The sequence below is a fragment of the Lipophrys pholis genome (genome assembly GCF_963383615.2).
Source record: "Lipophrys pholis genome assembly, chromosome: 3".
Taxonomy (NCBI): domain Eukaryota; kingdom Metazoa; phylum Chordata; class Actinopteri; order Blenniiformes; family Blenniidae; genus Lipophrys; species Lipophrys pholis.
Window position 1 is genome coordinate 17654158 of NC_137627.1, and position 13532 is coordinate 17667689.

Genomic DNA, 13532 nt, shown 5'->3' on the forward strand with positions numbered 1-13532 from the left:
TATAAGAGACACTCTTTGTGTAGAAGCAGACATTGTTCCTATTGTGGCATGTCGGAGCCGACATGGCAGGTCCAGCGCAGTGCTGAATAAACTGTGGTTTGTGTACATACTGTAACAGTAAGCTGTGGAAAAGGAGTGAGGCAAAGGGCCTGTGATGATCTTGGCGGCTGGCGTGGATTTGGCATGCGGAGTAAGAGCCAGAGCAGCAGTACCACATGCGGCCGTCTCTCCCAGGATAATAACCGCTTGTGGAGCAGTGCGGGAGAAATCCTGCAAGGATCAGCCTTCCTGTTCACACCCCATCATGCATGAGCTGGCAGGATCCCTGTGTTGTTATGGTCATGAGACATTTCCTGTGTGTGTTTTGAGGTTGCATCTGGCCTTGTTTACAGCCCAGAGTAGAGCCTCATTAAGTGGAACATGGTCCTTGGCGGATGTGGGGGGGGGGGGCTCAAGTGCCTATTAGTGGGGCCAGTGTGTAGCCCCAAACCAGAACCCAACTGGGCCAGGTGCTTCATGCTATACAGCCTGTTTCCACTGCAGGGCAATGCCGGGCTTACTCGTTAGATAACTGTGCACCATTCACCTCGAATATCATACTTGGGTACTTTTATCTTTTTACTAATATTGTAAATCTCCTAAAAAATTTACATATTATATTGAATGTTGCACAAGTTATTGAAAATCTGTGTTTTATTAATTATAGTAATTTGTTAAAAAGTAGTGGAGTCCTTAAGTAGGTATTGAAAATAAGAGCTTTGCTCTGTCCTAATTAAGATGTGTTAACATTGTGCTCATAGCTGTAATATTGGAGTGTTGCTGTGACACATTAGCTGAGCTTTCTGCACTGACCGGCTCCGTCTGTTCACTGATTCACTTCTTAAATTCTGCTGAAGTAACATCAGTTAGTTTGGAAGTAAAATATGGTGTCTGCATGCTATTTCAGTCTGGTTGTGTTAATCACTCACAGATAAAGTTGTGTATTTCTCTGGTCATGCAGAACTCAGCATGACACCTGTTCTTAAAAGAAAAAGATGAAAGTAGCTGCAGGTAACAGCAGGACACAGAGAGACAGCAGCTCCACCTGATTTCAAACAAAACCCACAGCGAGCTGACAGAAAACCAGTGATTGCCAAGGTGGTTTTAATGTTATAGTGATAATAGTATTGAGGTATTCATGTGACTGTCGATGATTCCAGCACTAAGCACATCTTCCAAATCTATTTGATTCTATCTCAAACATTAGGAGCTGTTTGTTTATTTAATTAATTCAAACTGAGGACTGATGCACACTTCTGTACATCAGCTTTCTGAGGGTGATAAAAAAATCATTTCTCAGGTTAATTACAGTGGACTGAGGAATCAGTGTCTTTGTTATCATGCTGATTTATTGGATTTGTTCATCGTTTGTTTTTGCATCTTGTCATGGAACTTTGTAATATCACCAAATGAATCGCTCGTCCAGGTATTTCCATTCATAGCCACTGCATCCAGTCCGGGCCAGGAACACTCCACTCTGAGCAGACAAAGGTGTTTTTGATACATCCCTTGTTCCTGCATGTGCACGTCCAATTAGAGATTCATCCACAGCTGTTGCGTGTGCACAACTGTGAGACCCTCAGAGGCTCAGAGACGCCGAATTCATGGACTTCTCCTCATCTACACCCTGTGAAGTGTCCTGCACTGGACTAAAGCCGTGCAGCGGTCGGACAAAGCAGAGAGGGATTAGTGTTCCTCCCGCCTCTCTGCTCATGCACACCCGCACCGTGTAACACTCAACATAATCAAACACTCACCCAGTGTGACACACAACACAACCAAACACTCTTCAGGGGCTGTGCTACTAAAACAAACCCTGCACTGGAACCCCAGGGGCCGGGGAGAAGTGGTGGAGGAGCTGGGGAGACGGATGTGAGGGAGGCCAAGAACTCTTAGTGTTTACGCTGAGCGGCCAGCGAGTGGGAAACGCAAGGAACACGATCCCTGTGTTTTCCTTACCTCGGCTAATCCGACAAAACGACAGAGGGAGCAGATTCTCTTACAGAGAAAGCTGCCACTTAGATATTTATCCTTGCTAAGGCAAACATCTGGCCCCGGCAGGCTTTTTTCACGGGGCGATATGAGTGGGTCTGATACTCCGTTGCATTTATTTGGGTGTGAAGTTTTAATTAAAAGTGAAAGCGATGCCTGCCAGCCAACCACCCGAGCTTTGTCTTTCCCCCGAGGTTCGTCTGGGGAGAGAGAGAGAGAACAGAGAACAAGATGTCAGAAAATAAAGACACAAACAACTGCAGAGACGAGTAAAAGAAGAGACTTGGAGGGGAGATAGAGTCATTAATCTGCTCAGGAGGTGGCCAGGGTGTGAAATTTCCCTTCTTACTGTTTGTTTTCAGTTGCAGTCAGACGGAACAGCCTGGATTACAGACAAAGTGCCCATTGGCCTGACACACAGAGAGAAGGGCGTATTGCTTACGGTGAAATCAGCTTACTCTCCAGAGTCTGGTCCTCCAGAAGCAACCTTCCATGCAAGATTACTTCTGTCAGCTGGCTCCAAGCAAGGAAGGCCTCTTCTACCCAGAATCAGAGGAAGGGAACGAGGGGGCAAACTCCTGTCATTCACTTTCATGTCTTTATTGTATCATCCTCTCCACTGAAACGGCTGTTTTGGTGATTTTGTGTTTTCTGTGTTGCTGCAGTTGAATCCCCATCACAGTCAACAGCAGCAGTTTACAAGCAAGACTGAGCTCATGTTGTGTTTACCAACCGCCTCCGGTGCTGGGGCCTCATTTATGAGCTGGCACATGGATCCCCTCATCACTTTAAACAAAAAAAAAAAAAAAAAAAAAAGCTCATTGTGCATATACCTTGTTTATGGCAGAACAGGTAATAAAGCCAGAGCTGCCATCTACCAGTTGTAATTGCATGTAGGAGGTAGAAACTGTGTGAATGAGCTAAAGTGCCCCCCTGTGATGAATATTATTTTAATTAAAAGAATACAGAAAGTATTTCTTTTGGTGCATTTTTTTTTTTTAAATGCTCAAGCTTGTACTGTAAAACAGCAATCCTGTAGTGCATTTTCTTGCTGCCTGCGATTTGCCAGTCGCTCAAAGTTTTGAATAAAAAAAAAACTTGCATCAGGTCATATCGCTGACAAATGCCCAGTGCATGGATTTGCTAATGAGTGTCACAGCACCTGATCGTCGGCGCAGCTTGAAGCTTGAAAAGGCCTATCATGTGTAACCTGGCCGTGCTCTCAGTGTGAGAGGACGGTAATTGGCGGCGAGGCGCCAGTCCCCCACAGCCCCTCCTGTGGCGTCAAGTCAGAGCCAGGAAAGGTGGCACAGAGCCTGGCCTCCAAGCGCTCCAAACTCCCCTGGTCCACAAGGACCCAGGGTGTTTAATTCAGTTTGTGGAGACCGTCTCTGAAGCTCACACCTGGCCTGAACTTGTACACTTGAATGGAAAACCTGCCCAGGGAGCAACATCGGGGGACTCAAAGCTTTTTTCTTTTCCAAAGGATAAAATTGAGAATTATTTTCAATGTAAAACTCAGAGTGGTTCAAAGAAGAAGAAAAAAAAACCCTTGTTGAGCGTTCTTCCCTCCTGGCGGGCTTGAATTCACCCAGTGTGTGTGTGTGTGTGTGTGTGTGTGTGTGTGTGTGTGTGTGTGTGTGTGTGTGTGTGTGTGTGTGTGTGTGTGTGTGTGTGTGTGTGTGTGTGTGTGTGTGTGTGTGTGTGTGTGTGTGTGTCTGTGTGTCCGCCCTGGCTCCGGGCCGCCGCCGTCCGTCTGCCTCGCCTGGATTGGACTCCTGTCGCCTCCACAGTGAAGGGCCACTCAACCTGGGTGGATATTCTTTCCCTCACATCTGCTCCAAATTTACCGGAGCCAAACCATTCAAAGGCTCCTTTATGGGGCCGTCAGCAACCTGGTGACTGGCTCCTATAAGACACGCACACGCTCGGTACATTCACACACCTTGGCGCACACATGCACAGAGTGCACCCCAGGTGTGTGTTTATGGACACATTTACACATCGAGATACACACTTTCAAACATGTTGTGTTTGTCCTGCTTCACTGTTGTTGGTGGTATAAACACTCTGGCAGTATAAAGTTCTTCCGCGAACACAACCGCTGAAGCAAAGTTCAGAACTTAAGTCAGCCCCGACAGCTGCAGCCTTTTTTTTTTAAGTGAATTACCCGTGCGTGGTCGAGAAATGTAGGGGTGGTTATTGCACCATTACACACTTTAATCTATTTATTGCTGACATCCTTCTCACTCGGCATATGCACACTCCAGAGAAACACAAGCTGTGACAGCAGCAAGGCCATCCTGTAACTTTAGATTAATCTGATCAAAAGAGGGGAAAAAAGACATGTTTGATATACACTGATGTGGCGGGAAATCCTTTTTCATGAAATAGCTTTTAATCTAGCCATCCCAACCATGTACAGCCACAATAACGTCTTCTGTTTAACATCTTCACAATGATGTGAAACTAAAAGTGCATGTTTTCATTAGCATTTCGAGGTTACTATCTTTCAGTTATTTGCCACACACTGAATATATACAGTACACAGCCCCTTCACTAGATATACAGTACCTGTTCAAATACTGAATACTCGTTACCACAAAGAGCTACTCAGCAAATCACACGACATCAACTTAATGTATTCCTGTATGTAAACGTGGTCAGCTGCTCCAAACAAGCATCAGAAACTGGATTGAATGTGATTTAAATGATTTTGGTGGTTGAGGCATGCTTGTTGGTGTGATACAGGCTGGTGAGATTTTCATTCACAACCATCTCAAGGTTTATTGAGAAAGGTCTTAAAGAGAGAAAATATCCAGTCAGCCAAAGTGGGTCAAAATATCTTGATGTCACAAGTCAGAGTAAATAGGCCAGACTCATTCCACATGATAGGAAGGCAACAGGAACTCCAATAACCAGTCTTTACGACATCTCTGACCACACATGTGGGACCCTGAAGCTGATGATCCACATCAACAGGAGACCACACCGGGTGTCACTTCTGTCCGCTGAGATCAGGAAACTGACGCTACAGTCAGCACGGCCATTAAAAGAATCTAAAAATGTTGCCCTGTCTAATGATTCTCTACTTCTGCTGCGACATTCAGACGGTGGGGTCAGAATTTGGCACAAACAACATGAAAGTATGGATCCATCCTGCCTTATATCAACAATTCATGCTGCTACTGCTGGTTTTAACCGTGTGTGGTGCACTGTAATATCAGTTGAGCATGGTGAACGCCACAGTCTACCTGAGTATTGTTGCTGGTCGTGTTAATGTATTTATTCATGAACCACAGTGTGCCAGCGTCTGACTGCTACTATCATCAGATTTACACATCAAGTCAGAAAGATCAAGAATACAGTGGGCTGAGAAAAAAAAAAGAAGATAAAAACATTTCAGTTTATTAAAGCACCTTTGGGATGCAGGGGGGAAGAAGTTGACGTTGAACCTGCAAATCTGTGATAAATTTGAACTGACAAGCGGGTTCACATGCTCCCTGCTACCTCCTTTTTATGGTAATGATAGTCAGTAATTGGGTGATGACCATTTGAAGCTGGATCTACAAACAGCTGAAGACAACAAAATGAACTAATTAAAAACATTAGTGGACTAGTCAGCTAGTCTTCGACTAATTCTGATAGTAAACAGCAAATTTCAAGTGTAAGAAGTGAAGTTCAAAAATGTACTTTATTGAAGGAACAAAACTGCTTAATTGCTTATGCAATCAGAGAACTTGGTACTGGCACAGTGAACTATATGGCAATGTTTGTGGCACTACTAGACGCCATGCGGGAAGCACCGTAAATCTATTTTGTTACAGTCAGTGGGCATGAATTGTAAATCAGTCCCTCGATGGAAAGATATACATGAACTTCTCTCTGTAAAACCAACATGGAAGCCATAAACATGAATGGTTATGAGAAAGGACTTTTATTGTTATTTACTTGACTTTTAATTGTCGAAAATTTACGGTGAATAAATCAGTCGACTCGTCGGGTACTAGTTAGTCATAGTCAACTACTACAACTAGGTTGTCCCAGCCCCATTCTTTAAAGTTCACAAGTAACTACAATCCAAAAACCCAAATACATCGAAGTTTTTCCGAGGTTTTTCAGAAGGACGACCTCCGTTGTCTCCTTGTTTCTCATGCTCATGCCAAACCAAATAAATTCTACCATTCGATGGACATAGCTTCATTTTAGATATAGCGGTACTGACCTGCTCACTTAATTCTCGACAGGAAAAATACTCATTTCTGAGAATATTAAATAGGTCATTGAAAGTATAGGTGACGTCTTAGTGAGGAGTCAAATGAGTAAATGAATAAGAGTGACTTGCATCAGGTGCTTGTGCTATCAAAGACCTTCTTCCTCTGAGGGGGAGGAAGTTAATTAGTTTTGAACCATTTGCGAGTAAGTTTGACATAAAAAAAACAAAATAAAAAAACCTATATATATATTTATATACGAGCCTCCTCAACTTCTGGGATCACTAGCTTGACGGAACGATAAGATGAAGCCTCGGTATGAATCATGAAAGGCCTCAGCCCACTTATTACGTCTACAAGTTTGACTGCCTTTCATCTCTCCCCGCAGCACGCTCATCCAATTGTTGCCGCCGCCATATCTGGATCCCCGAGTTCAAAGAAAACTCTCTGGGTGATTCTGAGGTTATTCTCTCCGGTCGGTTTTTTAAAATGCCTTTAACATTTTTCAGATTTGCGCCTCCGCGTAGATGTTAAATTAAAAAAAATATATAAGTGGCAAAGAAATAAGAAACACATCCAGCCCCCCTTTTTACCTGTGTGATGAAAAGCCAGCCGGAGGATGAGAGCTCTTGCAAGCAGGCCAAGTGTGTATCTTGGCACTGATGTGTCTGGTTGCAGTCGTGGCTGCCGAAGGAGTCGCACGAGTGATATGTAAATGCTGCTGTTTGGTCTACAGGAAGACTCAGACTGTTTCATAGGAGCGCAGGATTCCCGTTGGGATGGCAGCCCTGTGTTCCCCAGAGAGAGAGCATCCTCTGAACTCCTCCGTTTCTGCACCGCCACACTTTTCTCCCCACTCACTTTGGTTATATCATCAAAGGCGGAGGACGCACATGAGTGGAGGAAATTGGGAGAGAAGGCTCTGTTTTTGTGAATAATGCATCAATAATAATTCACACTCGCTCTTAAAACCCAAAAAAAAAAAAAAGAGAGAGAGAAATTTAGGGCACGTGGCTGCTGCTGCGGTCACAAGTTGGTTTTCACTCTTAATTTTCAGGACACCTTTACACTCGGATTACTTCACTTCTTTCTCTTCTGGCAGACTGTCACAGCTCCTCTGCCTGATTCTTTTTTTTTTTTTTTCTCCCCCTTGTCCTCATTTTTCCACGCGCATCCCCGCAGCTGCCAGCGTGATAGACGACTGACTGAGCTGGTGCTGAAGTGTGCCGTGATATGACACAAATGGAGTTTACGTCTCACAGCTCAGGCGTCCCCTTCGTACACACATCAGCTCCCACTCCGGCAGGAGAGCTGGAGTCGCTGTTATCTTTGCGTGTGGCGGCTCCAATGGGACAGGTGTCAAGATGCTGCAAGTACAGGCCTCAATCTAACCTCGTCTCAAGCTGATGACACCTTAAGAGCATGGAGAGATCTCTATGAAGATCGTATGGAGGTCTCCAGAGTACGATGTGACAGCTATTAATGGTACAGACGGGTGACACACTTAAGAAAGCGGCGTCTTATGGCTGAAAATACAGGAGGATGAGCTTCAGTCTCTCGCGCTGCATAGACTTTTTTTTTCAGTTCAAAGTTGGACTCTTGCGGTTTTTCCGTTTTAAGATGTTACTGTTTGCAGCTGTTGGGATCAATAGGCAATAAAAGTTTTTTGTTTTTTTCCTCACTAGTCTGCAACTGTCATCATGGTCACACAAGGTCTATCCGTCTTGATATGAACTGATGCACTTCTTAAATGAAATTTTCCTTTGATTATTGTCACGTTTACTATTATAATCCATTCTAATTTTGCTTTTTCTTTCTTCACTCCAAACTCCATCTACTGCATTATTCAAAAAAAAAAAAAAAGAACTGTTATGTGAGAAAAAGTGCTGAGTGGGTTGTATGGTGTTGAAAAAGGGCTGACATTCATACTCAAGGACAAGGACTGATGCAACTTGGCATTTTGCTTTTAACGCTTCACAGATGAAAGAGTATTCTTTATTGAAATTAGCATTAATCAGCATCAGTGGTGGTGTGCTTTGTCACAGTACAGTCATTTGCTGACCTCACCCAAGGTTAGCTGGCTTTTATTATGCAGAATTTTAGCCTTAAAAAAGAGTTTCCAGGTGAGGAAATTGTTGTGTTCCCATGATCACAACTCACTATGAGTTCATTGGTATGTAAAGTTTTTAGTCAAAAACAGGAAAACAAACTCAGATTGTTATTGTTAAATCATATTGTTCCAGAAAAATCGACTGAAGTCAACAAGCTAACCATGTCGCCATGGCTGAATCCGGTAATACCACTTTTCACCACAAGAGGGTGCAGTGAGTCACTTGACACCGGGTCTGGCATCCAGTCCAAAACAAAAAAGTTAAAGTAGATTCTGTCTCGAAGAGGAATTCAACAAGTGCTGGAGCTTCTACCAAGAGGTCCTGTTTGCACAACGCTCAAAGTGACAAGGCCTTGGTCGTTTCAGAAAAGATCTCCGTTTACATGGCAATGGCACAGATGCTGAAAAAGATGTAGTCCGCGTGCCAGGTGGCGCTGATGGTTGTTGTTTTTAAACTACAAACACTCATGCATGCAGAATACAATATGCTATAAAACATTAACACAATCAAGTGAACCCGACATTCATATGGACAGAGGATGAACTGGATGCTGTTCAGGGTGACTCTCAACTATAAAACCAATATCGACTATAAAACTAGAATTCTGACTGGGAGTTATGCCACTACGGAGGCCGCCATGTTTGGTACTCACACATGAGCAGAACTCCGCTCATCGGCCTCACATTTGCATCCTTGGATGTTTCCTCAGAAAATGCTTAAACTAAGTTTGAGGAAAGCAGTGGAAAGACTGCAGCAGACTTCTGAACGTTAGTGTCACTATGTGGTATGGGAGTTAATAAATATTTCTTTAATCCACCAGTGTCAGATGGATGAACAGTGGACCCAGACTCTGCCACTATCCAGTGACTCAGCTGTCCTGTCATGTGGTTTCACTTCACGCCTGCTGGAATGAGGGAAACACACTTGTTCCTCTCCTGCCAAATGCCCTCTGCACTGACTTGGACCAGGGGTAAATATTTGCAGGGTGGGTTGCTCCCCTGTGCTCGCACACACTCGCACGGTGCGTGGATGGGAGTTTGCTCAGGGTTCAAAGATTAGTGCTTGTTTGTTGGAGAGTTAAATCACCAGCTGCTGCTTTTTAACGGTTAACGGTATCAGGTTGAACATAATCTATGAGAAGTGACCACCTCAGTCTGACTAACGTATTAATAATTCAATGGAAGTGTATGTGTCATGACTTATTAAAGTTGACTCCACTGAAACAACACAAATCACAGGAGTGAAGGTAACAAAGTCCAGCTACTCACACTTCATTACAGGTCAAAATGTTTCTCTAACCTTATGCCAATGCACATATCCATCTGAATATTATCTCTGTATTTAATATGACACAGGCATAACCAGAACATTATTCTCATTTAAAGACCATTCAAATTTTTTGTTTTTTTGATTTTTGTTTTTTGCCATGAATGCGATTAAAGTTAAAAGTTTTATGTACTAATATCTTCAAAATGTGATGAATTATTGTGGCTAATTAGACACAATAACTAGTAAATTAATCAGTTAAATGAGTCCTGTGATCACTTGGGGTTTTTGTTATTTTCCTTTTTCTGTATTATTAAATGAGCTTTGAAACCAATTCTCCAGTCGTATTCAGCAGAATTCCATTTGGATGCCTCTTTTGTTTTTTTTTGATTTTTTTTTAGAAAATTGGATTGGAGAAAAACTGTTTTACTGATTTGTTCCCAAAATCTAACCAGCACAAGCAAAAAGCTAATGTACTGCTATATAAGAAAAAAACCTCAACAAAATGCTAAAACAAACACCAGGCAATGTTATATATATATTTGTGTGTGTGTGTGTGTGTGTGTGTGTGTGTGTGTGTGTGTGTGTGTGTGTGTGTGTGTGTGTGTGTGTGTGTGTGTGTGTGTGCGTTAACACATCAACACATAACAAACTGTATCCTGTGATCTAATGTGATGAGTTTGTGTGTCAGGCATTATTCCAAAGCATGTTCAGAAAAAGATGATATTACAGCTAAAAATACTCAGATTTTGGTTGGAAATAATTGGGAAGGCAAACTATTGTCGTGTTTCTGTGTCGTAGGACTAATTCTGGCGCAAGACAAGCATAAAGCCACACATGGAGCTGTGCTTTTCAAGCCAATGGTATAATGCCAGAACACATATACTGAGGCATGTGCAATGGTTAGTGAATATAGTATCTATAATGTTCATTATTTTAAGTTGCAAAAAAAAAATGTAAATTACAGTCGAGGTTTAAGCAGTAAAGTTAAAAACCAGCGATTCTGCAAAGTCAAACATTTTCACTGGAGAGATGAATGAATAAACTGTCAAATTCTGTGCCAAACAAATTAAAGAAACATATAATCAGCATTTCACGATAAATACAGTTATTTCACAATGTAACCTTGATTTTTCTTTTTTTTAAATGTATTGTGCACTTTCTAACCGTCCTACCTGTAAGAATGTCTTCGTGGTTTGGTTCCAGCATGTAGTCAATCACCGCTTTGACTTGAACAGGGAGTGAGTCCGGATGATTAATGCATGTTTCACCGTGTTGGACGTCCTGCCTGTGGAGGAACGACACATGACATGTTTCACGAGCTTGGAAAGAAACCAGTCATTAAACACTTAAAAAATGAGCATATCAATAACATCCCGTGTTTTATTCAATTCACCGCAAATTCTTTAATACTGAAAACAGACCCCTAAGAGCAAAAGTGATCCACTACTCAGAGTTCATTACAGGTTCAGACACATTCATTTTGGTGCAGGAAACTGCATCACTGAAAAGAAGTCCGTTTTGGAAATAATGTTGTAATCTCTCTACTTTTGGCAGAAACATACCAAACACTGACATGGTCATGAAGTCCGTAAGGTGTAAGTTTCCATGAAGTTGTTACTCCTCATTTATCAGAGCTGAACACAGTTGCAGATATCTCAGATAGCTGGTAGTTTTCACACCAGTCAAGGTGAGTGCTGGATTCATACCCCTAATCAAACCTTATAGCTAAAAAACAAACAACCAGATTTCCAATGAAATACCTCAATTGAGCAAATACTGAGACTTTTGTTTCCTTTGTGAGGCGAGACATGATATTGTTCAAGCTCTGTGACAAGGTGCCCATCCTTTGACACTTTGAGAAGCTCTGACTTAACGAGTGAATCAGACTGTACATGCTCACTATTAAGAAATACAACACAAGAGAAACTAATGTACAGTACAAGTTACTCGTTTGTGGCTTTAAAGGTCCCATGATATACAGTTTTTCAACGATTACACTTCATTGTCAGATGTCCAATAGCATATTTCCTCAAATCCAGCCTTGGTCCTCAATTTCATCCAGTCTAAATACCCTTAGGGTGCGTTCACATGCCCCTGTTTGATGCGGACCAGAGTCCTCTTTAGGGACTATCCAATGTGAAAGGCCCCCAAAAGTCCCTCTAGTGAGCCCCACTGAGAACAGGCTGTTTCAATGCCTGTACCTTTAAATGCTAAAGAGCTTAGTCTGACCACTCTATGTTTGTTTTCCAGTAGCATTTAGAGGTGAAAAAAATGGCACCTACTCATAATATTAGAGAGCTCATCTACTTGTAGGAGGATTAAAGGGAGTATCCATTAACGACAGCAAATGCATTCAAACACTAATGTTTACAGATGGTAAGCCAGTAGAGGAGCTATAGGACAGTGCATTTGGATTCGAGCAGCATGGAGGTAAAGTGGGTAGTGTGCACTGGACTGGACTGGACTGCGTGGACTAAGCACAATGTTGGTCACCGAACTGCAGCTTCTGCCTGTTTTAATGGCTCCAAGTCCTGCTGCAACAAAGATTCACGAGAGGATCAACAACTTAGAAACCTTTTAAAATGAAGCCATAAGACATGTTCACTTTAGGTCTCAACTCTCCTAGCTGGGGTTATTAAAATGTGATGAAGGACAATAAAAGCGCCGCGGAGTGAAAGGCCATTTTGGGGTTTATAATGGCCGAATGCAGCTGCTGCTGTGCTCAAATTGTCACTAATAAAGTGCTACGTTTCCACTGACTTTTCACATCCCTGACCTTTGCTCTGGTCCATCTTGGCCTCGACACCTGTTGCCAAATTACAGATGGCTCACAAGCTGTCACCGCCTCCCCTTCACAAGCTCCATAAGGCCCCGCTGTCCTTCTCGACCTCTCCTTCCACTCACATCAGGCTTATTTATGTGGAGATTGCTGTGAATCAAACCACCTGAGTCAACAAAAATGAGGCATAAATTGTTTTTGTCTTAAGAGTAACAGTAAAGTTGCACTGTCCCGTTGGATTAGGACTCAGCTTTATGGGATGTGAAGGGTTGAACTTAGGCGACGGCTTCACCTTTTCCACACAAAGTGTTTTCATGGAACGGAGTCGCGTCCAAGTCGCTCATCTTTCCGTGAATAATGAAGCCATTTATCCTCCGTTATGTCACATCTGGCTTCAGCCGGCGTGTTTGCAGATAAATTGGCTTCCAGAAGAAGAGAGCAGACACACCGGGGAGTTCAGACAAGTGATGTTTTATTAAAAAGTCAAGACATGACCCCAGTTGTTTTCCTCCCCCTTCTCTCTTTCACAGATGACGGCAGTGATTTCTGTCACTCGGACCTGGGGACACGCTTCAACTCGACACAGAAAAAAACAAAAACCAGGGAGACCGACAAGCTTCGTCCATTGCCTTTATTGGAAATTCTTTACATGTGAATCCTGTGCACCTGCCCCAACCCAGCTTTTAGAGACTATAAATATATATATAAAAAAGGAAGTGTAAAAGAATTTTGCAGATACCCAAAGAATAAACAAAGCATTTACAGTCGGGTCTCGTTTTGATGAGGGCAGTCACGTTATTATTTTTCTTTGTTTGTTTTTGCTCGTTCGCTGAGATCTCAATTATAGCAGTGATTTTAATCATGTCAGCAACAAGGTCGAATTGAAAATAAACAGGAAAAAGAAAAGAGCCAAGAGGGGCTTCAAACAAGCGATGACCAAACAAAACTGGTTAGTGTGAAACAGCACGGGTAAAAACAGCAAACAGCAAACAGCACAGTACAGACAGGACGAGGGCAAACCAGCCACCGCCTCACCAGTATACACATTCATATGCACACAATGCTGGAACACCTCGTCAGAAACGACGCAGGAGCTTCTCCAACTATGGACGTGGCGGTGTCGAAAAC